Consider the following 23504-nt stretch of genomic DNA (forward strand, 5'->3'; position numbering starts at 1 on the left):
GCAACTGAGCCCGTGCACCACAACTACTGAGCCTGCGCTCTAGAGCCTGTGAGCCACAGCTAGAGCCCATGCTCTGCAACAAGAGAAGCCACTGCAATGAGAAGCCCACGCACCAACGAAGAGTAGCCCTCACTCACCACAACTAGAGAAAGCCCGTGGGCAGCAAGGAAGACCCAGTGCAGCCAAAAATAAATAAATTTAAAAAATAAGTTTATCAGGGCTTCCCTGGCGACGCAGTGATTGAGAGTCTGCCTGCCAATGCAGGGGACACGGGTTCATGCCCTGGTCCAGGAAGATCCCACATGCTTGCGTACCGCAAAAAAAAAAAAAAAAAAAAAAGTTTATCAGATTTTTTTTCAAGATGCTGGCTTTAAGGAGACAAAATGATAGAAACATATAAAAAACACAATCCACACAATACATGGCATGTAAAATGTATCTGATATGTTTTTGCTACACAAGTGATTTTTCTGACTGTTTATAGGAATTATTGTGATGTTCTCACAGTTGCAAAGATTGGATTGTTTGGAACAAGCTTTTCATTGCTGGTCACATTAGTTGTAGGGTTCATATAGCTGGCTCCTTGGACAGTACATAGAGGTAGGAGTCCATCCAGAGTTCAAATCCCAGTTCAGCCACTTATTACCTGTGTAACCTGAAGTGAATTATTTAAGTTCTCTGTGACTCTGTTTTCTTCTTGGAAAAAATGAGGATCATCATAATCCCTGCTTCACAGGGTGGTTGTAGTGACTAAATAATACTTGTAAAATGCTCAGAACAGTACCTGCACATAGTAGCTACAAAATACATATGTGTCAGCTATTGTACTATTGTTGGTTTTTAACTTAGAATAAAATGCAACCTCTTCATCAATAAATTACAAGACCCTGCTTGGACACTGTCCACCTTCGCCACCTCATCTGCTCTGTTACTCCTCACTGACTTATCTCTAAAAAACCACACTGGCATAGATTAGAAATGAAAATGGAGAAGTAACAACTGACACTGCAGAAATACAAAGGATCATGAGAGATTACTACAAGCAACTCTATGCCAATAAAATGGACAACCTGGAAGAAATGGACAAATTCTTAGAAAAGCACAGCCTTCCGAGACTGAACCAGGAAGAAGTAGAAAGTATAAACAGACCAATCACAAGCACTGAAATTGAGACTGTGATTAAAAATCTTCCAACAAAAGCCCAGGACCAGATGGCTTCACAGGCGAATTCTATCAAACATTTATAGAAAAGCTAACACCTATCCTTCTCAAATTCTTCCAAAATATAGCAGAGGTAGGAATACTCCCAAACTCATTCTATGAGGCCACCATCACCTTGATACCGAAACCAAACAAAGATGTCACAAAGAAAGAAAACTATAGGCCAATATCACTGATGAACATAGATGCAAAAATCCTCAACAAAATACTAGCAAACAGAATCCAACAACACACTAAAAGGATCATACACCATGATCAAGTGGGGTTTATCCCAGGAATGCAAGGATTCTTCAATATATGCAAATCAATCAATGTGATACACCATATTAACAAATTGAAGGAAAAACCATATGATCATCTCAATAGATGCAGAAAAAGCTTTCAACAAAACTCAACACCCATTTATGATAAAAACCCTGCTGAAAGTAGGCATAGAGGGAACTTACCTCAACATAATAAAGGCCATATATGACAAACCCACAGCCAACTTCGTTCTCAATGGTGAAAAACTGAAACCACTTCCTCTAAGATAAGGAAAAAGACAAGGTTTTCCACTCTCACCACTGTTATTCAACATAGTTTTGGAAGCTTTAGCTACAGCAATCAGAGAAGAAAAAGAAATAAAAGGAATCCAAATCGGAAAAGAAGAAGTAAAGCTGTCACTGTTTGCAGATGACATGATGCTCTACATAGAGAATCCTAAAGATGCTACCAGAAAACTACTAGACCTAATCAATGAATTTGGAAAAGTAGCAGGATACAAAATTAACACACAGAAATCTCTTGCATTCCTATACACTAATGATGAAAAATCTGAAAGAGAAATTAAGGAAATACTCCCATTTACCATTGTAACAAAAAGAGTAAAATACCTAGGAATAAACCTACCTAAGGAGACAAAAGACCTGTATGCGAAAAACTATAACACACTGATGAAAGAAATTAAAGATGATACAAACAGATGGAGAGATATACCATGTTCTTGGATTGGAAGAATCAACATTGTGAAAATGACTATGCTACCCAAAGCAATCTACAGATTCAATGCAATCCCTATGAAACTAACACTGGCATTTTTCACAGAACTAGAACAAAAAATTTCACAATTTGTATGGAAACAAAAAAGACCCCGAATAGCCAAAGCAATCTTGAGAACGAAAAATGGAGCTGGAGGAAGCGGGCTCCTGGATTTCAGACTATACTACAAAGCTACAGTAATCAAGACAGTACGGTACTGGCACAGAAACAGAAATATAGATCAATGGAACACGACAGAAAGCCCAGAGATAAACCCACACACCTATGGTCACCTTATTTTTTATAAAGGAGGCAAGAATATACAATGGAGAAAAGACAGCCTCTTCAATAAGTGGTGCTGGGAAAACTGGACAGCTACATGTAAAAGAGTGAAATTAGAACACTCCCTAACACCATACACAAAACGAAACTCAAAATGGATTAAAGACCTAAATGTAAGGTCAGACACTATCAAACTCTTAGAGGAAAACATAGGCAGAACACTCTATGACATAAATCACAGCAAGATCCTTTTTGATCCACCTCCTAGAGAAATGGAAATAAAAACAAAAATAAACCAATGGGACCTAATGAAACTTAAAAGCTTTTGCAAAGTAAACCATAAACAAGACGAAAGGCCAATTCTCAGAATAGGAGAAAATATTTGCAAATGAAGCAACTGACAAAGGATTAATTTCCAAAATTTACAAGCAGCTCATGCAGCTCCATACCCAAAAAACAAACAACTGAATCCAAAAATGGGCAGAAGATCTAAATAGACATTTCTCCAAAGAAGATATACAGCTTGCCAACAAATATATGAAAGAATGCTCAACATCACTAATCATTAGAGAAATGCAAATCAAAACTACAATGAGCTATCACCGCACACTAATCAGAATAGCCATCATGAAAAAAATCTACAAACAATAAATGCTGGAGAGGCAGTGGAGAAAAGGGAACCCTCTTGCACTGTTGGTGGGAATGTAAATTGATACAGCCACTATGGAGAACAGTATGGAGGTTCCTTAAAAAACTAAAAATAGAACTACCATGTGACCCAGCAATCCCACTACTGGGCATATACCCTGAGAAAACCATAATTCAAAAAGAGTCATGTACCAAAATGATCATTGCAGCTCTATTTACAATAGCCCAGAGATGGAAACAACCTAAGTGCCCATCATCGGATGAATGGATAAAGAAGATGTGGCACATATATACAATGGAATATTACTCAGCCATAAAAAGAAATGAAATTGAGCTATTTGTAATGAGGTGGATAGACCTAGAGTCTGTCATACAGAGTGAAATAAGTCAGAAAGAGAAAGACAAATACCGTATGCTAACACATATATATGGAATTTAAGAAAAAAAATGTCATGAAGAACCTAGGGGTAAGACAGGAATAAAGACACAGACCTACTAGAGAATGGACTTGAGGATATGGGGAGGGGGAAGGGTGAGCTGTGACAAAGCGAGAGAGAGGCATGGACATATATACACTACCAAACGTAAGGTAGAAAGCTAGTGGGAAGCAGCCGCATAGCACAGGGAGATCAGCTTGGTGCTTTGTGACCGCCTGGAGCGGTGGGATACAGAGGGTGGGAGGGAGGGAGATGCAAGAACGAAGAGATATGGGAACATATGTATATGTATAACTGATTCACTTTGTTATAAAGCAGAAACTTAAACACCATTGTAAAGCAATTATACCCCAATAAAAGATGTTAAAAAAAATAAAAAAATAACAAAATAAAAATAGAACTACCATGTGACCCAGCAATCCCACTACTGGGCATATACCCTGAGAAAACCATAATTCAAAAAGAGTCATGTACCAAAGTGTTCATTGCAGCTCTATTTACAATAGCCAGGACATGGAAGCAGCCTAAGTGCCCATCAACAGATGAATGGATAAAGAAGATGTGGCACATATATACAATGGAATATTACTCAACCATAAAAAGAAACGAAATTGAGTTATTTGTAGTGAGGTGGATGGACCTAGAGTCTACTATATAATGTCATCTTCTTAAGAGCAGGAACCTTGAATGTCTCCTTTACCCCTGGAACCCAAACTCCTAAAACAATGCCCTATAAATGTCTGTTGAATAAAGGACTCGGGCGGGCGCTGCTTCCCTTTGGAGATATCGGCACTCCATTCCCTGAGAAGAAAATATCTTCTCTTTAAACTTGAGATGACAATGAATTTCTGCAGCAGAAATATTTTTCATATTAAATAAAAGGATACAAAAATGAAGTGCTTCTGGGAGCCATGTGTGGAGGAAGTGACATTTTTAACAAAGGGCTTACAGGGTCACTGTGCCAGCTGATCCACTTTGCAGCCTCACCACAGATGCCTGGCAAAATATTGTACTCACGGCCAAATTGTTTTCGCACATTACTACACTAGAGCTATGTGCAATGTCCTAGCAGTTGGGTGTACATGTACTTTTGGGAGAAAAATAACATTTATTGTTGGTTTAAAAATTTTTCTAATTTCAGAAGAATCACAAGTTCAGTGCAGAAATTTTGAAAAACAGAGAAAAGCAGAAAGCACAAAGAAAACATCGATCTTCTAAACAGCGAAACATTTCAATGTGTATACTTTCCAGTCTTCTCTGTGAATGTTTTAAAAATAAATCTGTATCATATAAACTGTTTGGGAGTCAAATTTTTCCATTAGTGGTATATCATGGATATTATTATTTACTTAACATTCTTCTTCAAAAATGTGTATAAATCATAATATATTTAAATAGATTTGAATATGTAAAATATACACCCATGGTAAAAAAAGAAAAATTCTAACAGTACAGGAGAGTAGGAAAGAAAAAAACCTTTATGACACTCCTACTGCTAAAGGTATCTTGTGATTCCTTCCAGAATATTTTACGGTTATACATCTATAAATGGAATCACTACATTTTTGTTCAACAACTTATTATTTAATATGTAACAATATAATCTAGATAGCTTTCTAAGGTTGCATGGCGTTCTTCATGGTTTGTTGCATAAATATACAATAATTTTTAAACTAGTCTCCACTTGGCCACTTTTGCAATTCTTAGTTCTTTGATGTTATACACAATGATGAAATTCTCACTCTCTCTATTGTCTTTCTTTCTTCTCTCGATAGACAGAAAGATAGGTGATCAATAGATAGATAGATATCTTATAATTGCTTAGAACAGTGCCCACATATAATATGTGGTGTGTGTGTGTATGAAGCCAATTTGGTAACATATAACAAAATTTTAAATGCATATCTCCTTTGACTTATAAATTCTGTATACTTTGCAAATCTATACACTTTTAGGATCGATAATATATTTTAAATTTTGTAAAATACTGCCAAATTGCCCTCCAAGAGGATGTACCAACTTCCACTTTCACCAAAAGTTTTGAAAGTATTTTTCTACTCTTTCTCCACCCTTTTGCCAACATTAGTGTCAATTTTTTAAAAATTTGTTAAACTGATAAGTGAAAAATTGTATTTCATGGTTGTTTTTAATTTGCATTTCTCTAATTGTTAGTGAGCTTGCTCTATCTATATATAAATATGTATATATACACATATATACACAGAGAGAGCGAGAGAGAAGTACATGTAGATATATAGATATTTATTGCTTATTTGTTTATTTTCCCTGAAAATTGCCTTTTCATGTCCTTTGTGCAGTTTTCTGTTGTTTCTCTTTTTCTCATTGATGTCTAATCTCACATGTTATTAAGAAGGTACCAAATTCATGTAACTAGTGTCTTGTTATTAATTATATGTTATTTCCAATTTTTTGAAAGTAAATATTGGAGGTTCTCAGCTCTGTTTGCACAGTAGAGTCACCTGAGAGGCTGTTGTTTTTGTTTAAACACTGATGCTCTCCCCCAAGAGAGCATCAGTATTTGCTTGATGTAATTAGTCTGAGGTGAGGCCCAGACATCGGTATACCACAGGGTTTCTTAATCTCAACACTATTGACACTTTGGACCAGATGAATCTTTTTTTTTTCAATATTTGTTTATTTATTTATTTGTTTGTCTGTGAGGGTCTTCATTTCGGCATGCAGGATCTTCTTTGCGGGATCTAGTTCCCAGAGCAGGGATTGAACCTGGGCCCCCTGCATTGGAAGTGTGGAGTCTTAACCATTGGACCACCAAGGAAGTCCCTGGACCAGATTAATCTTTGTTGCAGGGACATTTTCTGCGCTCTGTAGTATGTTTATCAGCATCCCTGGCGTCTACCCATTAGATGCCAAGAGCACACTCCTTCCCAGTTGTGACAACGAAAAAAATGTTTCCAGATTCTGCCACATGTCTCCTGCATGCAAAATGCTCCTTTACTTCCCTAACAGCCCCCCACTTGGTTGAGAACCACTGCTGTACTGGGTTTAACTTCCCCAATGAATCTAAAATGCAAGTAGAATTGAGAACCATTGTTGTAAATAATGCTGCAATGAACATTTTTAAGCATAAGCTGTTGCCTACATCTTTCATTATTTCCTTAGGATAACCTCAGGAAGTTAGCACATCTTCAGGCTTTGGACACAATTTGGTCAATTGCCCTTCCAAAGGATTGTATTGACTCTTCCATCACCAGTGCCTGAGAGTGTCCTCTCCCCCTCACCTTTGCCAGTTCTGGATATTATCAACATCCTTCTCAACCAATCCGATAGGCAAGAAATGTTATCACATTTTGAAGTTGACATTTTGTAGGCTGAATTCAAAAGAAAGCCTAATGAAGAATGTACCAAAGGTGACATTCAAATCAATTCTCTTTCATCATGTTGGCTAGTTGATTGCACCACTTGTGAAAGCCTGAAGGGCTTGGATAAGTTTCTATGCTGATCTAGCTCCAGTGGTGTCTTCATAAATGTTTAACAACTGGCTGTCTAGAGGTTAAAAATAACAAACAAACCAAAAAAAAAAAAAAGCCACCGGAAACCCATGACATTTGTTATGTTTGCCAATTTCTGTGATGTAAATACACCCACTTACATTTCAAGTTATCAGTGTGATGTCACTAACTACATAGATGGGAAGAGATGTACATAACTCGTTGCTGGTGGCTGGCAGGATCTGGCTCCAGCTCACCACAGCTTTGTACGAATGTTGAAATGACTGTATAATTCAGTTCCGTGTCCTACATCTAATAGTAAGAACTTAACCGATCCCCGTTAGATTGGGCATAGGTTAGCAAAGTGCACAAGCAAATAAGTGATGAGTTTGGCCCATGAGTTCAGCTTGTATAATAAAAAATTTGAGAGAGAACAAGGATAATAAGTGAAGACAAGGGCCTGTGTCATCCAAAATACTTATTCTAAATGCCCAGTAGCTTTAATATCATCAGCTTACCACTTTGTGTAGTATAACCTGACTTGAGAGTCTACCCTTGACTTTGACACTTATGAGATATCCAGCCTTGAGCAGCTCCCTTAAATTTCTGTGTCTTATTTTTATCCCATGAACTGAAGAGGAAAAGAGGTATATTATTTCCAAGAGGACTGTGCAAAGCAGTCCATAGACATCAGGGATGCAGCAGGGCCATCGCCCCACTGATTAACATGAAGCCACAGAATGACAAATCAGCCAACTTCAGCTCTGTGCACTCTGACAGTTTCAGAGCTTAATAATCATCGTGCCCAGCACCGAATGGAAATGCATGACTTGACTTGCTAAGCAGTTTCCCAGTGACAGCAGTCAAAATAAGAATGAGTTTTCCTTCTTCCCAACATAAAAAAGAAGCAACAGGGCTTCCCTGGTGGCACAGTGGTTGAGAGTCCGCCTGCTGATGCAGGGGACGCGGGTTCGTGCCTCGGTCCGGGAGGATCCCACATGCCATGGAGAGGCTGGGTCCGTGAGCCATGGCCGCTGAGCCCGTGCGTCCGGAGCCTGTGCTCCGCAACGGGAGAGGCCACAACAGTGAGAGGCCCGCGTACCGCTAAAAAAAAAAGCAACATATAAGATCAGGTTCCAGGGAGAAAATAACCTATTAACTTCAGTAAATATTCAACTCCATTGTTCAGGGACTGTTTAACCTGTTTAAGAATTTCCTAAACTAGTAGTTCTTACTCCTGACTGCAAACCAGACTTGCCAAGGGAGGTTTTAAAAATTACAGATGCCTGGCTCCACCCACAGGCATTCTGGTTTAAGTGGTTTGGAGTGGGCTCTAGAAATCTGTATTTTTTAAACGCTCCAGGTAATTGTAATGTGCAATGGTTCCTAAACTTGAATCTGCATGAGAATCCTTGGGGGGAAATTTATTAAGCACACAGGGTCCTGGGTAGGAACCTGGTAAGAATCTGCAGAGATTCTAATTTGGTGGGCTTTGTCTCTGAAGTGGGACCCATAAACCTGAACTTTTAACAAACCCCTCAGTTCAAGACTCACTGTTAATGTAGACAGTGGGGAACGGTTCAAGGATTGGGCAGCCATGGGATATGATCAGATCAGATCAGGATCCCAGTACGATGACTGGAGCGGGCAGATAGAGGAAGACTCGTCAGGGAGCTGTGGGAGATTCCAGGCAAGCAAGTGATTCTGGTCTGAAGTAGGTCAGGGGCATTGGGAATGGAAGGCAGGAGCTGGACCTGGGACAGACTTGGGAGGTGGGGTTAGCAGGATTTGGTGATTGGATGTGGAGAATGAAGGGATAGGAAGGAGTCACAGATGACCCCAGGGCTTCTCCATTCATGACTGGTTGGATGGTGGTAAAAATAAGGATATATTTTTATATCCTTTGGAGAGAATAGCAATGTGTTTCAGTTTGGGACCTGATGCATTTGAGATGCTTCTGGAACACCCAGTGTGGATATTCGGTGAGTGACTAGATGGTCAGCTCTGCCATCAAGAAAGATGATAGGACTGGTGATGGAAGACCTGAGTGTCACTGGGCCAAAGGCAACAGTCGAAGAATGGAAACGGATGAGTTCACTCAGGGCCGACTTCTCCATCGGGCCCAGCAGGCCCAGTGCCTAGTGCCCACAAAAATGTTTTAATTGTTTTTGAAAGCAGAAGAAAACAAATAAATATAATAATAATGAACCCAGTCTGGATTATTTGCATCTTTATACCTATGCAGTCGTAAAACAGAATTTTTAATATCCTTTATGGAGGAGGGGCCCCCAGAGGCAAAAGTGCCTCGGGCCCACAGAAGTCATCACGTTGCCCTGAGTCCACCCAGAGAGGGGAGAGCTGAAGCCAAGCTCAAGGAACTCTTGGGTTTTGCGGGGATTTCTCCCCTCCCCTGTGTGTGGAGTACCTTCGGCCATACTGTGAAACTGAGAGACCGTCCTCAAAATAACAGTTTTAAATGCTTAAAATAAAACATGCAGAGTTACCAGGGAACTAATTATGTTGAAAGAGAGTTATCAAAACACTTTAAAAAAACTAATTTGGGACATAGTCATGTGTGTGTGTGTTTATCAATGTACTGAATAGTAACGTCCAGCAGCACACCTAAAATCTGCCATCATTTCGAAGCAGTGACAAGCGTTCACTTTGAAATAGCAGCAACAGCTACACATGTGAGATTCAAATGTCTGTGACTTGTCCTGGTGGCCAAGTCACAGGCACCGCTGACACTCTTGTGTTTTGTTGCTTACACCCATAATGGAAGGAGAAAGGATTACTTTGATTTAGAACTTGGTGGAAATGAAGAAGTGATTTTCCCCCAGCCAAGTTCACAGATGCCTGAATTCTATCCACAGTCTCCTTGGGGGTCCATGGATTCCGGTTTGGAACTCCTAGCCTAACAAGCGTCGGGGAAGAGGCGACGGGGAGAGATCAGAGGAATAGGAACAGAGGCAAGAAAAACAGGACCAAAATGTGGAATGTTTAATAAGAGCTGCCCCGAAGTGTTAAGACAAAGAGAGTGGGGAGTGGGAGGCAAACATTGCTCCAAATAAACTATCAGCCCCTTGAGGACAGGGATTGTATCCTGCATAATCCAGGGGTGGGAGGGTCATAGAGTTATCATAGGGACTGTATGAAATTAATGCAATCCATCATCAGCTACAGACTGAAGAAATGTTGCCTCCTACACACATGTAAGAGAAATTTTCCATTATGTATAGATGATGTTGCAATAAATAAAATAGAAATCTGTTGTCCTTGAATCCTGGTTTCTTTGGGTCTTTATGTATTTTCTCCATAGGAGTGCTCTAAAATTATATGGAGGTCATTGAACCATCAACTATGCTGTTTTCTCTGCTTAGAGGGTTCTTACTCATACCCTGCCCTCCTTTGCCAAGACAACTCTTACACCTCCTTGGGTCACTTTCCTAGGGAGGCCTGTGCTGACCCCTTCCAAACATTAGGTCACCCCATTACACATCTCCAGGGTTCCCTAGATGGCTTAGCTCCCATCGCATGTATGATAAATTAGCTGTCCAATAGTTGTCTCTACTCTCTCCGTGAGAGAGATTGGGACTGCACCTGAATTCCCAAATGAAGAATGAATGTTTGTCGACTGGATGATGGGTGGATGGATGGCCCACCAGGAACAGGAGAACAAATAATATGTGTAAATATTTTCCTTTTTCCCATTGCCTCATCAATTTTCACCGATTTTGCCTGACATTTATTTCATAATTCCCCTAGGTTTAATCCCCATTGCCAATTCATATTAACTTTGGACTCTGAATTCAGAGACTGCTGTAACTTCTGATTTGCCCCTCAATGCATTTGGGGGGCAGTGGGGTGGAGGGAGGAAGTTACCATTCCCATGGTAGGAATCGGCAGAAAGAAAAAAAAGACACGTGGTTGGTTTGGGAGTAAGGAAAGGTTGGGAGGCAGAAAGTGAGTGAAGGGGTATCAACTTGATAGAACTCAGGGGAAACCATCAGCTGTACTTTACTGCCCTGTGAAAACCCCAGGAGCGGACCTGAGGAGCCTTTTGAGGGGAAGCTTGCATTTTGCTGCCATCTGGTGGCTATTACTGCAGCAGTTCGCACAGGAAAAAATTCTACCCAACATCTCTGCAGCACCTATTGTGTTCAAGGCTCTATTCCAGGCAGTCTATAAATAATTCCTTATGTTTTTATGCTTCTTTACCAATGACAGAGCGTTCTCACATACAGTATTGTAACTCATCCTCATAGCAACCCCGTGAGGGAGACCCTGAGCTGGTAAAATTACTCCCATTTTGCAGATGAGGAAACTGAGACCCAGCTTGCATAGGCCCTTGCAGCCGGGCAAGAGCAGAGCTCAGATGAGGCTGGAACCCACGTTATCTGACTCCTAGTTTGCTGACTACAACCAAATTGATATTACTTCTTTAGTTTTATTCTGGGTAGAAGACAAAACAAACAAAACAAACAAGCAAACAAAAGCTAAGTTCTCTAGCTCTGAAGGCACATAAACCCTGGAAAGTGACAAAGAAAAGGAAAATGGACCAAGAAGAGAGAGAAGGAAGAAACAGCATCTCTAACCTTTTTTTCCAAGCTCTAAACTTATTAATTTCAAGTAATATTCCCAAAGTTTAAGATTTCAGATCAGGGAATTCCCTGGCAGTCCAGTGTTAGGACTCCGCACTCTCACAGCCAAGGGCCTGGGTTGAATCCCTGGTTGGGGAACTAAAATCCCACCAGCTGTGCAGTGTGGCCAAAAAAAAAAAGGATTTCAGATCAGTGAGAGACAAGCAAGAATCAGCACACATAGCAATACTGTATTGTATAATGGAAAGTTGCTAAGACGGTAGATCTTAAAAGTTCTCATCACAAGAAAAGAAAATTGTAATTATGTGCGGTGATGGATATTAACTAAACCTATTGTGGTAATCATTTACAATATATACATATATCAAATCATTATGTTGTACATATAAAACTAATATAATTTTACATGTCAATTATATCTCAATTAAAAATAAATTTAAAAAAAGAATAAAAAGGAATCAATTAAGTTCTTCACTTGAAGCTTGGCATTAGAAGGAACCCTGAAAGTCACATAAATTACTCTTCCTCGCAAAGCAAGAGCCCTCTACACGGTATCCTCCAAACTTACCGTGCGCACAAGCTCCCTGGAGATTGTGTTAAAATGCAGCTTCTGATAAAGTCGGTCTGGGATGGAGCCTGAGACTCTGCATTTCTAACTGGTCCCCGGGTGAAGATGACGCTGCAGGTCCACAAACTGGTACTTGGAGTCACAAGGGTCTAGAGCAGAGAGTAGCAGACTTGTTCTGTGAAGGATGAAAATATTTGAGACTGCAAGTCCTACAGCCTCTGCTGTGACTACTCAACTTTGCCTTTGTGAATTCTCGATTCTGCCATTATAACACAATAACAAACTTAGATAATGCATTAAAAATAGGTGTGGCTGGACTTCAAAAACCTTTATTTACAAAAACAAAAGGCTTGCTGGATTTGGCCTGCAGGCTATAGTTTGCCCACCCCTGCTCTAAATATCTCTATTCCTGGAAGAGTTTTACGCCTGTATTGAAAATGTGTTGGCCGGGTTGTGTGAGGGGTACTATCCAGTCGAGATTTCAGGTTCTTAACCCCAAAGACGGTCACCACCACTCCCTACTGAACTGTTCCCATTCATTTAAACTATACTGGGAATCAGTCTGACATCAGGTTTCGAGAAAGGGGTAGAGAATTGGAAGTAATATTACTAACACTCACATAGTGTTTATGTTCCAGGCACTGTTCTAAGTTCTTTGTGTATATTAACTATTTAACCCTCACAACAACCTTATGAGGAGGCACCATTATCGTCTCCACTTTACAGATGAGGAGACTAAGGTTAGTTAAGTAATTTGCCTGGAGTTGCACCAACAGTAATCAGCAGATTCAGGTAGGCCAGTGACAGACTCCCTCCTCTTTATTGCCTCATTATACTACTTCCGAAGAGAAGAAGCAGCTGGTACCATTAGTTGGGGTCAATGGATGGAGGGGGAAAATGAGTGACATGGAGAAAGATGCAAAATCAGGAAGCTGAAAGTTAAATTATTTTCTGTTGTCTAATTTGCTGAGACCAGACCCTGTTAGTGGGAGTTTGCTTACATTCTATTTTGTTATGCATTAAATTTCTTTAATGATGGTATATGACTATTATTTTCCAAGCATCAGAATAGAAATAAACCAAACATCAGTAATTCCCGCATTCAGTTGTAATCCGAGCTACCTCTCTTTTGCTAAAGTGCTTTAAATGCACACTACCCTTAAAACAAAGTGTCAGGCAGAGCTTGGAAGAGTGAGTTTTCCAAGCAGTTTAGCTGGGCAATTTGAAAACTTTTACGTGCCATGTTCAATGCCCTCTTCCCAACCTGGGAAAACAGGACTTCAAGTGTACCTCCCTATGTCAAGACCAGCCATAGAGTGTGCTGTCAAAGTTTTCTGTTGAGGCAAGTCTTCTTGTTGAGACTTCTTTATATGTAAAAATAAAACCCAGGCCATATCTGTTTGTATAGATCAGAGATTCCCAACCTCAGCATTATTGAGATTTTGGACCAGATAATTCTTTGTTGTGGGGAGCTGCTATCTGTGCATTGAAGGATGTCTAGCAGCATCCTGTCTACTATTCACTAGAAGCCAGTAGCATCACGCCAGTATGTGACAATCAAAAATGTCTCCAGACGTTGCTGTTATCCACTGGGAAGTCACAATCACCCTCAGCTGAAAACCACAGGACAGATCAATGATAGTTTTCAATTCAAGAATGCCCACCACCATCTGTTTGTGGGGGTATATATTGGCATAAACCTTTTGAAGAGTGGTTTTGAAAGTAGGCTTTGGAAAGCAATTATTAAAATATTCAAAATATTTGCATTGGGAAGGAAAGGGAAAGGATTTATTATTTATAGCCCAGGAAATGTAAAAGAGTCATTAGGAATAAAGGTTTGACAATCTATAAGACTTTATTTCCCCTGAATGATAGGCACAGATCTGGTAGCTGCCGGCTCCCAACAATCCCTGAAGCAACCGTGTGCATGAGAAGCCCTTGGGTAATTGATCTGAGGTGTGGGCATCTGGCTTAACAGGCTTAGTCTACCTATTATTTCCCCGACTACAGTGATTGGTCCAAGGGTGAGCCAAAGCGGTAAAGATGGGAGCCCAGCATCCGATAGCCATCCCCGCAACCTAGTGAAGACGCTGTTCTGAGAAAACGAAGCCAGTAAGTAGAGAGCAGTATGCGTGAGAGGCACAAAGAATCTTTGCGATTGGAACATCGTGGAATCTGGTCATCCCTGTGGCCAACTCCAACCAGGACATTCCCGTGGTTTCATTATGTGAGCCAATTTATTCAAGCTAATTCATGTTGGATTTTTGTCTCTTGCAACCATTGGGTTTTGACGAAGACACCTTAGCAAAGATGTAAAGAGAATCCACGTAATGACCAGGAGCACCGGTAAAATGTTGACTCACCAATGTCCTAAGGAAAGAATCCGTGGGCAAACCAGACGGATGCACAGTCACCTATTTTGTAAATTCTGGTGTGGCTCTAGAAAATTCTCAACACATATGGCTGCTTCTTCCCATCTACAGATAGCCACCACAAGAGCTTCCATTGGTTCAAAGGATTTATACTTCCCAAAGCTTTCACATTCGTTATCTCATTTCCACCATAACTCAATCAGACAGGGAAGGAGATTTTTAGCATCCCTGTTTCCAGGTGAGAAAATGGGGCCACCATGTGGCTAAATGACTTTTTTATGTAATGCAGGGGTTTGGAACAAGATAAGCAGTTCTCAAATTCAATCGATCATGAACTGTGTCATGACTGATTTGATGCTAGTGATTAAAACAGCGGAGCTGGAGAATGACTCATCTTTTTTTAAATAATACCTTATCCCTATAACAACCTAATTCTCGTCTGCATTCAATGTGCTTTCCTAAGTAGGAGAAAAGGAGTGGAGTTACAGCTGGCATATTGGGAATTTCATGGGAGTGTTATGCATGTGAATATCCAACCATGTGCGTCCCAACAGAGAAAAAACAACAAAAAAAGTTGAGAGTCAACGGATTAGCCAGGCCTGGAAGTTGCTTCCAGCTCTAAAATTGGATGATTCACCCAAAATAAATGAGTTAATGGCATTCAAGATCAAAACAAACCACTTTCCCTTGTCCACAGATCTTATTAAGGATCACTCACTTCAAAGAGTGGTACATTGATCATAAAATGTATCATCCAAACCAAGACAGTTTTAAGAGAAAAAGGGACAATGGAATGGACATCAGGGCAATAGAGTAAACAGGAATTGCGTTGAACAAACCAGGACTTGAATCACCCTAAGTATATGTAAGTCAAGAAAAGTACATTTATGTAACTGGAAACCACCAGACCTGCCCCAAGGAACGTCACTCTAAAGGCAAGTTGGATGTGTCTTGGTTTCAGTTCCCCCAAAAGCAGACTTTATGACAAAGATTTCGGTGCAAGCAGTTTATTGAGGAAGTGAAGGAGAGTGGGAAAGTGAGGCAGGGACAGAAAGGCGGCCAGTAAGAGTGTGTCCTCAAGCCAGCAACCGCTGAGGCCAACTGGAAAGGGATCCCTGAGGCGGTCACAGATGTGCCGCCCACATTCCCCCTTGAGGAAGGACTTGCTGTCCACCTGCAGGGAGTGGGGTCAGCAGATGGCCCCCAGCTGTCAGCTCCTTCAGGGTCTGCTTTAGGGGCAGAGAGACGCCTAGCTCAAGGTAACGTCCTTCCCAGAGCAGTCTGCACTGCTGACCGAGCAAGGCCAGGCTATAAATCTGCCCATTTCCTCCAGATGCGGGACAGGCTGATGGGCAATCCTCGCTCCAGAGCTTCCCTCTGGGTTGGCCAAGCCTTTGTCAAGCTACTATTGCAACCAGACTTTTCTTTTCAGAGGGGCTGAATCCCAAACCCCATATAAGCATCTGCTTCCAGAGAACCTATCCCAAAATCATCCCTATAGGGAAACTCAGTGTATTAATCATGTTTTTTTATTTTCTGTATTGTACGATATTTTGACATCTTGGGGGACCTTTCAGATCTGAGGAGAGACTGCCCCTACAGGGCTAGCTAATTCCTAGGGGCGGTGGACTGCTTGCCTGGAACATGTCTAGGCACGCACAGACCACCTGATCCAGTGCCATGACCTCACCCACCTGCTTAGCTAACACACACTAAGCCAATATTTCCTCTGCCCTAATCACCCCAGAATCAGGTCCTGGACAGCTGAGGACAGCTCCTATGCCCCAGAGCCCACTGGAATTATTCAAAGGAGCCAATCCTAAATTGCTCGTCCTGCCTCTTCCTTCCTGCAGAAGCTCAGTAAAGGCTCTCGCTTAGGCTTTCCTCTTATTCCTGCTTCTGCCTACTGATCAAAACCTGATGCTTCCCCTGTGGCCCTGCATGGCATGGTGTGTCCCCTTCTCTTGGGAATGTAAGTAATAAACAGTTATTCAATGTCATTGGCTTCTCCCTGTCATCACTCAATCACTGAATGCCTATAATACCTTTATTTGTAATTACTGAAAGCAACCAAGATGTCCTTCAAAAGGTGAACAAACAAGTAAAAGAAGCCAGTCTGAAAAGGCTAAAGGCACGACATTCTGGAAAATACAAAACTATAGTCAAAAGTAAAAGGGATTCTAGTAAAAAGAGACAGGAATAGATCAGTGGTTGGCAGCACTTTGGAGGAGGGAGGGAGGGATGAATAAGTGAAGAACAGAGGATCTCCAGGGCAATGAAACTACTTTGTACGATACTATAATGATGGATATAGGACATTACATATTCGTCAAAACCCATACAACTGTACAGCATAAAGAACAGACCCTAATGTAAACTAGGGACTTTAGTTAATAATAATGTATCAATATTGGTTCACCAATTGTAACAAATATATCATACTAACATATGATGTTTCTAAGAGGAGAAACTGTGACCAGAAGAAGGGGGTATATGGCAACTCTGTACTATCTGCTGAATTTTTTGTAAACCTAAAACTGTTCTAAAACCAAAACAAAACAAAACAGTATGTGAAAGAAGAAAGATAGGGGGAAAAATGGATGGATGTTCCGGAACAGTTGTATCTGGGCTCAGACAAGAAGCGGGAAATGGAAACTTTCAAAAAAAAAAAAAAGGGCTTCCCTGGTGGCACAGTGGTTGAGAATCTGCCTGCCAATGCAGGGGACATGGGTTCAAGCCCTGGTCTGGGAAGATCCCACATGCTGCGGAGCAACTAGGCCCGTGAGCCACAACTACTGAGCCTGCGCGTCTGGAGCCTGTGCTCCACAACAAGAGAGGCCGCGATAGTGAGAGGCCCACGTACCGCGATGAAGAGTGGCCCCCGCTTGCCACAATTAGAGAAAGCCCTTGCACAGAAACGAAGACCCAACACAGCAAAAATAAATAAATTAATTAATAAACTCCTACCCCCAACATCTAAAACAAAAAACAAAAAAACAGACGTAACCCACTAGAAACCACTTCACACCCATTAGGATTGTTATAATTTAAACACACACAGAATAACAAGTGTTAGTGAGGAAGTGGAGAAATTGGAACTCTCTTACATTGCCAGTGGGAATGTAAAATGGTGTAACCACTTTGGAAAACAGGTGATTCCCATATGACCTAGCAATCCCGCTCCTGGGTATACACCCAAGGGGACTGAAAATGAGGACTTGAACAGATACTTGTATTCCAAAGTTCACTGCAACATTATTCACAACAGCCAAAACGTAGAAACAACCAAGGTGTCTGTCCATGGATGAATGGATAACCAAAATGTGGTGTATGCATACACCCATGGAATATTCTTCAGCCACAAAAAAGGAAGTACATGCTACAACGTGGATGAAACTTAAAATTATCCTGGTAAATGAAAGAAGCTAGATAGGTTAGGTCACATATATGGAATGATTCCATTTATATGAAATATATAGAATAGGTAAATCCATAGAGACAGAAAGTAGTTTAGTGCTTGCCAGGAACTAGGAAGGGGGGGAATAGGGAGTAACTGCTAACAGATTCAGGGTTCTTTTGGGGTGATGGAAAACAGTTCTGGAATTAGATAGTGGTGACGGTTGCTTAACATAGTGAATATACTAAAAACCACTGGATTGTTCACTTTAAAAGGATGAATTTTATATTATGCAAATAGTATCTTAATTTAAACGCACATAAATAACACAAGTGCCAAACGCGCTCCTCCTTTGCTAAGATCTACGTGAAAATGGAGCTCCCTAGAAGTAACCTACTTACGGGTAATGCTGATCTATTCAATGTCAAGAATTTGTTTTTCAAAGGCTAGACTTTTTCATTTCTAGTTAGTGGTTTATTAAATAAAACTATTGTGCTTATTCTCTGCTTAAGGAGAAAATATTACAGCAAAAAAAAATCCGGATACCTACATGCTTGTGACCCATCATTAAATAATTTCTTTCTGATTCATGGGATGTAAAGCAGTCACTCAATTTCTAGCATCTGAGATTCCTGGGGAACCCCAGTTTCCAACATTGCTTGTAATTCTTTTCTCAATAGGGGTGTTATTGAGAACAGTTTCCCAGGACACCTACAAGCAAAGATTGGGTTCATAAACAGACTGCATTTGAATTTCCACTGGGTGTTCTGAGATGCACAGAGCCTGCTGGGTATACATTTTAAAACACCATCTCTAGATCTAGCTTTAGTCTCTGCCTCCCAGCTTATGCTCATGAAAATGAGTACATCCACGTGACAGAGGTTTCAAGGGCAACTTTGACCTTACAAAACACACAATCCCAGTATGTTGGTAGATTTCTAACTGGTGATCTACGGGAACCCTTAGGGATATAGGTCCTCTAAGTCTCATTCTTTCAATCTTCATTCTTCCAAATATTTACTGAGCACCTGCTATGTGCAGGCACTGTTCTAAGCACTGGGTTCAAGAAAGAAAGGGCCAGAAAGTACCTGCTTCTAGTCACAGAGTCGGTTTACAAACCAGCTGCATATCTTCGTGCCATTATTCTACAGAACAATAATCAAATGCCTTCAACATGCTCAGCACAGTGCTAGACGCAGGTGAACGAGGCTCTGGTCCAAGAAGTTCACAGAGGGGAAAAAAATGGTCAATAAATAAAGGGGAAGTGTTAAACCTTGCTGGTGTTTATTTATTTATGTGCGACTGTGTTCCAGAAAAAGATTTAAGGCTGCTTACAAGGATACATGAAACACAGCCAGATTGCATAAATTATAAGTAGGAGAGAAGGGAGAAAAAGAAAAACAAAACAAGAGTGAGGACTGAAATGGGGCCAGAAATGAGACTAGCACAGAGATAAATATAACTTCCTCTATGCTTGTAGCCTGGTGTAGTCACTGGTGTAGTAGCTGCTGCTGGGGCCCTGCCCAGAGTCCCTCAACACTCCTCTCTATACACCAAAGGATGCCCATTGCTACACCTGTGACTCTCTGAATGAGAGCTTTGTTCTGGCTGTGGAAGCACACCCGGCCAGCAAGCAGGATGTTCTGGAAGTCCCAAAGAGTTTATGTCCCTAGAAACAGCCCCACCCAGTGATGGATGGGTGTTGGTGGAGGAATCTCCTAGCTTCCTCTCCTTCCACTGAGATAATGTGAGGCCTGTTCTCTGCAGTCTCCCAGTGCCCCCGGGGATGCTGAGCTCCACTTGCCCGTAGCAGTCACTTGCTTGCCACATGACCTTTATTGGTTGTCTTCCTTTCTGTGTCGCACTTTCCCTCTCCCCATGCTGCTGTTTCCTGGGACCATCTCCCAAATAAACTACCTGCCCTTGAGTCCTTATCTCAGGATGGGCTTCTTGGGGAACCCAATCAAAATAGTTCACCATACCCTCCTCTGCTCTTTATTGTAGAGCTCCAGGCTCCTGCAAAATTCACTCCCTGTCAGAATCTCTGGGGATGCTCAGGAGGGAGTCAGTCACACATGCTCAAAAACAAGTCTAGTCATCTACAGTGTTTATGGCTTTTTCCTCCTTTTCTCCTGTTCTGGACACCCTCCCATTAACCAAGCATGCTGTTATTTCTGCTGATTATAACTATCTCGGTTGACTTCCATTTTATCCAAGAGTCATGTCCACCTTGTATTACTGAGTACCAACTTTCCTGCCAGGCACTGCTGCCTCCTATCAGGTACCAAATAGGTGCCAGGTGCCAAAGCAGTTTGATGTTCAACGGTGATGTTCAGTAGGAGGGAATGCCTCCCAACCACACCGTGTCCATCATGTGGATGAGATGCCAGAACAGCATTGTTTGGGGGCCAAAAAGGTTTTCATTAAACAACCTCCTTGGGCTTCCCTGGTGGCACAGTGGTTGAGAGTCTGCCTGCCGATGCAGGGGACAGGGGTTCGTGCCCCGGTCCAGGAGGATCTCACATGCTGCGGAGCGGTTGGGCCCGTGAGTCATGGCCGCTGAGCCTGCGCATCCGGAGCCTGTGCTCTGCAACGGGAGAGGCCACAACACTGAGAGACCCGCATACCGCAAAACAACAACAACAACAACAACAAAAAAAAAAAAACTCCTTAGTTTTTACTTATAGCCATAGCCACATAAAACTCAGACATGGTAAGTCCATAAGGACTGGTCATGAGAACTAATCTGAGTGACAGGTACACCACTCTTCTCAAAAATCACCCGTCCAAACTCTAGCCAAACATAAGTCTTGTTTTGAGACTAACTTGTTTGATCGTTTCTTTCCTTTTGATGAGTTATCTCCTGGGAGGTCCTTGGGCCGCTGGTGCCAAGATGATACATGCAACATGTACAAGGTGTCTTGACATATGGGATTATTAACTAAAATACTATTGAATATTGGAGGACATCTACCCAGAACAATCAGTTCTTAGGTCTTCTTTCTGGCAATTGTAGAACAGGATAGCTGTCCATTGAAAATACTACAAGATCATTTGTATGAGAAAAATGCATCTGGTTACTCTTGTGCTCCAAAACCATCAATGGCTCCCCATTACCCTTAAAATAAAATTTAGACTTCTTAACATGACCTACTGGCTGCTGTTGGCTCCTGCTTGCCAATCCCATCTCCTAACCCTTTCCCTTTTGCTCACCACATCCTAGTCTTATGACTTCCTTTCTGTTCTACAAACACATCAAACTCTCCCCCAACCCAAGGCCTTTGCGTCTGTTGTGTCTTCTGCCTGGACTGCTCTTCCCATGGCTCTTCCTATGTCTGACTCCTTTTTCTTCAAATGTCAACTCAAATGTCATCTTCTCAGAGAGACTGCCCAGTTACCTGACCTATATTAGAGACACACACACACACACACTCCCCACCATTTGATAAAGTTACTCTTTACCAAATCATTATATTAATTTTTTTCATAGAACTTGTCAGAATCTATGATTATCTTATTCATCGGTTTTCTGTCTCCTTTCACTGGAATGTAGGCTCCATGAGGACAGGCACCTTGTTTGGTTTTTCACTCCTAAACACTCAGCAGCAACCACAGTGTACACAATATCCACCCAAAATGTTGATGAGTGAATGTCCATAAACAAGGGCTTATTTTTCGTTTCTCAACAGCAGAAAGGCACATACGTTTGATTCATCCAAAACTGATGGTGTATCATGAAAGTATGAGTTGAAAAGCAGGGAGGTCAGCCAACATCCCTTATTTTTCCTCATTTAAAATATTTTAATGATTGTATCATAAGACATTTCCTAGTGATTCTGACTCTGTATGAGCAACAGTAACTGGCAGGAGAGGAGGAAAGCTTCATCAAACTCCCATAATTTAACCCATAACCAATTTCTGGTCCAGGCTAAAGCCTAAGGAAAGGTGAACAAAATTGGCAAACATTATTTCTAACCAACTTTTTCACATGATAGCAAAAATAAATATATAAAAGTTCATGGTAGATGCTCGGAAATTTTTTGGAATTAGTATTTAGTTTGAGTTAGATCTTTTGACTAACCCACCACTGTCCAATAGAAACGTAATGTGAGTCACATGTATAATTTAAAATTTTCTTGCAGCCACAATGAAAAACATAAAAAGAAACAGTTGAAATTAATGTTAGTAATACATTTTATTAAACTTAATATTTCCAAAATAGTATCATTTCAATAGGTAATCAATATTTTTAAAAAAGATAAAGGAGATCTTTTACATTCTTTTTTTTCATACTAAGTCTTTGAAATCTGGTATAAGTATAATTTTATACTTACATCATATCTCAGTTGGGATGATTAATTTGAATTGGAAATTACTGCTCTGTATTTAGATTTCAAAAATTTAGGCTTGAAAAAGCAGATTCATATACCCAAGGAATTCCAAACATACTTAAAAGTTTTTACAATAATGAAGTCAAGTATCAGTTTTAAAATTTAACATGGGGATTTCCCTGGTGGCACCACGGTTAAGAATCCTCCTCCTGCCAATGCCCGGGACACAGGTTTGAGCCCTGGTCCGGGAAGATCCCACATGCTGCGGAGCAACTAAGCCCATGCATCACAACTACTGAGCCTGTGCTCTATAGCCCGTGCACCACAACTACCGAAGCCTGCGCACCTAGAGCCCATGCTCCGCAACAAGAGAAGCCACCGCGGTGAGAAGCCCACGCATCACAACGAAGAGTAGTGCCCGCTCACCGCAACTAGAGAAAGCCCGCATGCAGCAACGAAGACCCAAAGCAGCCAGATAAATAAATTTATTTTTTTAAAAACTTAACATGGATATTAATGACTTTATGCTAAGTAAAAAAAAAAAGGCACAAAAGGTCACATATTGTATGATTCTATTTATATGAAATGTCCAGAATAGGTAAATCCATAGGGATGGAACATAGCTTGGTGGTTGCCAGGGGCTGGGGGGAGGGGAGAGGGAGGAATAATTGCTTAATGGGGTACAGGGTCTTCTTTTGGAGTGATGAAAATGTTTTGGAACTGGATAGAGGTGGTGGTTGCACAACACTGTGAATGTACCAAATGCCATGGAATTGTTCATTTTTAAATGTTTAATTTTATATTATGTGAATTTCCCCTTGATTTTAAAAATTGAAATTAATAAAATTTAATTAAAGTTACAACTTCAGTTCCTCCATCACACTAGCCTCAATCCAAGTGCTCAACAGCACTAGACTATGACATTGTACAGCACGGGACCAAGCTACTCTTATGCCGAGGCCAGGGCTTTTTAAATCATTTATTTCTGTGTTTACAGGACACAGCTTCCCAGCACTTACCAAAAGCTTTCAAGGTGAAGTGTCGCAGTTTAAGCTCCAGCTGGCAGCCACTGAAGTGTCACGTTTCTATTTCACAAGAGCTAGCCATGAATCTGATCGCTACTGTTCCACGTGATTAGCACGTTTGGGGTGACAGATCGT

At 41.0% G+C, this 23504-nt stretch overlaps 1 long non-coding RNA gene across 1 annotated transcript; it reads left to right on the top strand.

The window, feature by feature from the left end:
• Positions 1–3831: 3831 nt before the first annotated feature.
• On the top strand, positions 3832–22654 carry LOC113630050 (uncharacterized). Its single transcript, XR_003436807.1, has 3 exons — positions 3832–3842; positions 17292–17346; positions 22575–22654. It is a non-coding gene; the product is annotated as an uncharacterized LOC113630050 (long non-coding RNA).
• Positions 22655–23504: the final 850 nt, after the last annotated feature.

The sequence above is a fragment of the Aethalodelphis obliquidens genome, unplaced genomic scaffold (assembly GCF_003676395.1).
Source record: "Aethalodelphis obliquidens isolate GAN/ISIS:26980383/991018 unplaced genomic scaffold, ASM367639v1 scaffold28, whole genome shotgun sequence".
NCBI classification, from domain to species: Eukaryota; Metazoa; Chordata; class Mammalia; order Artiodactyla; family Delphinidae; genus Aethalodelphis; species Aethalodelphis obliquidens.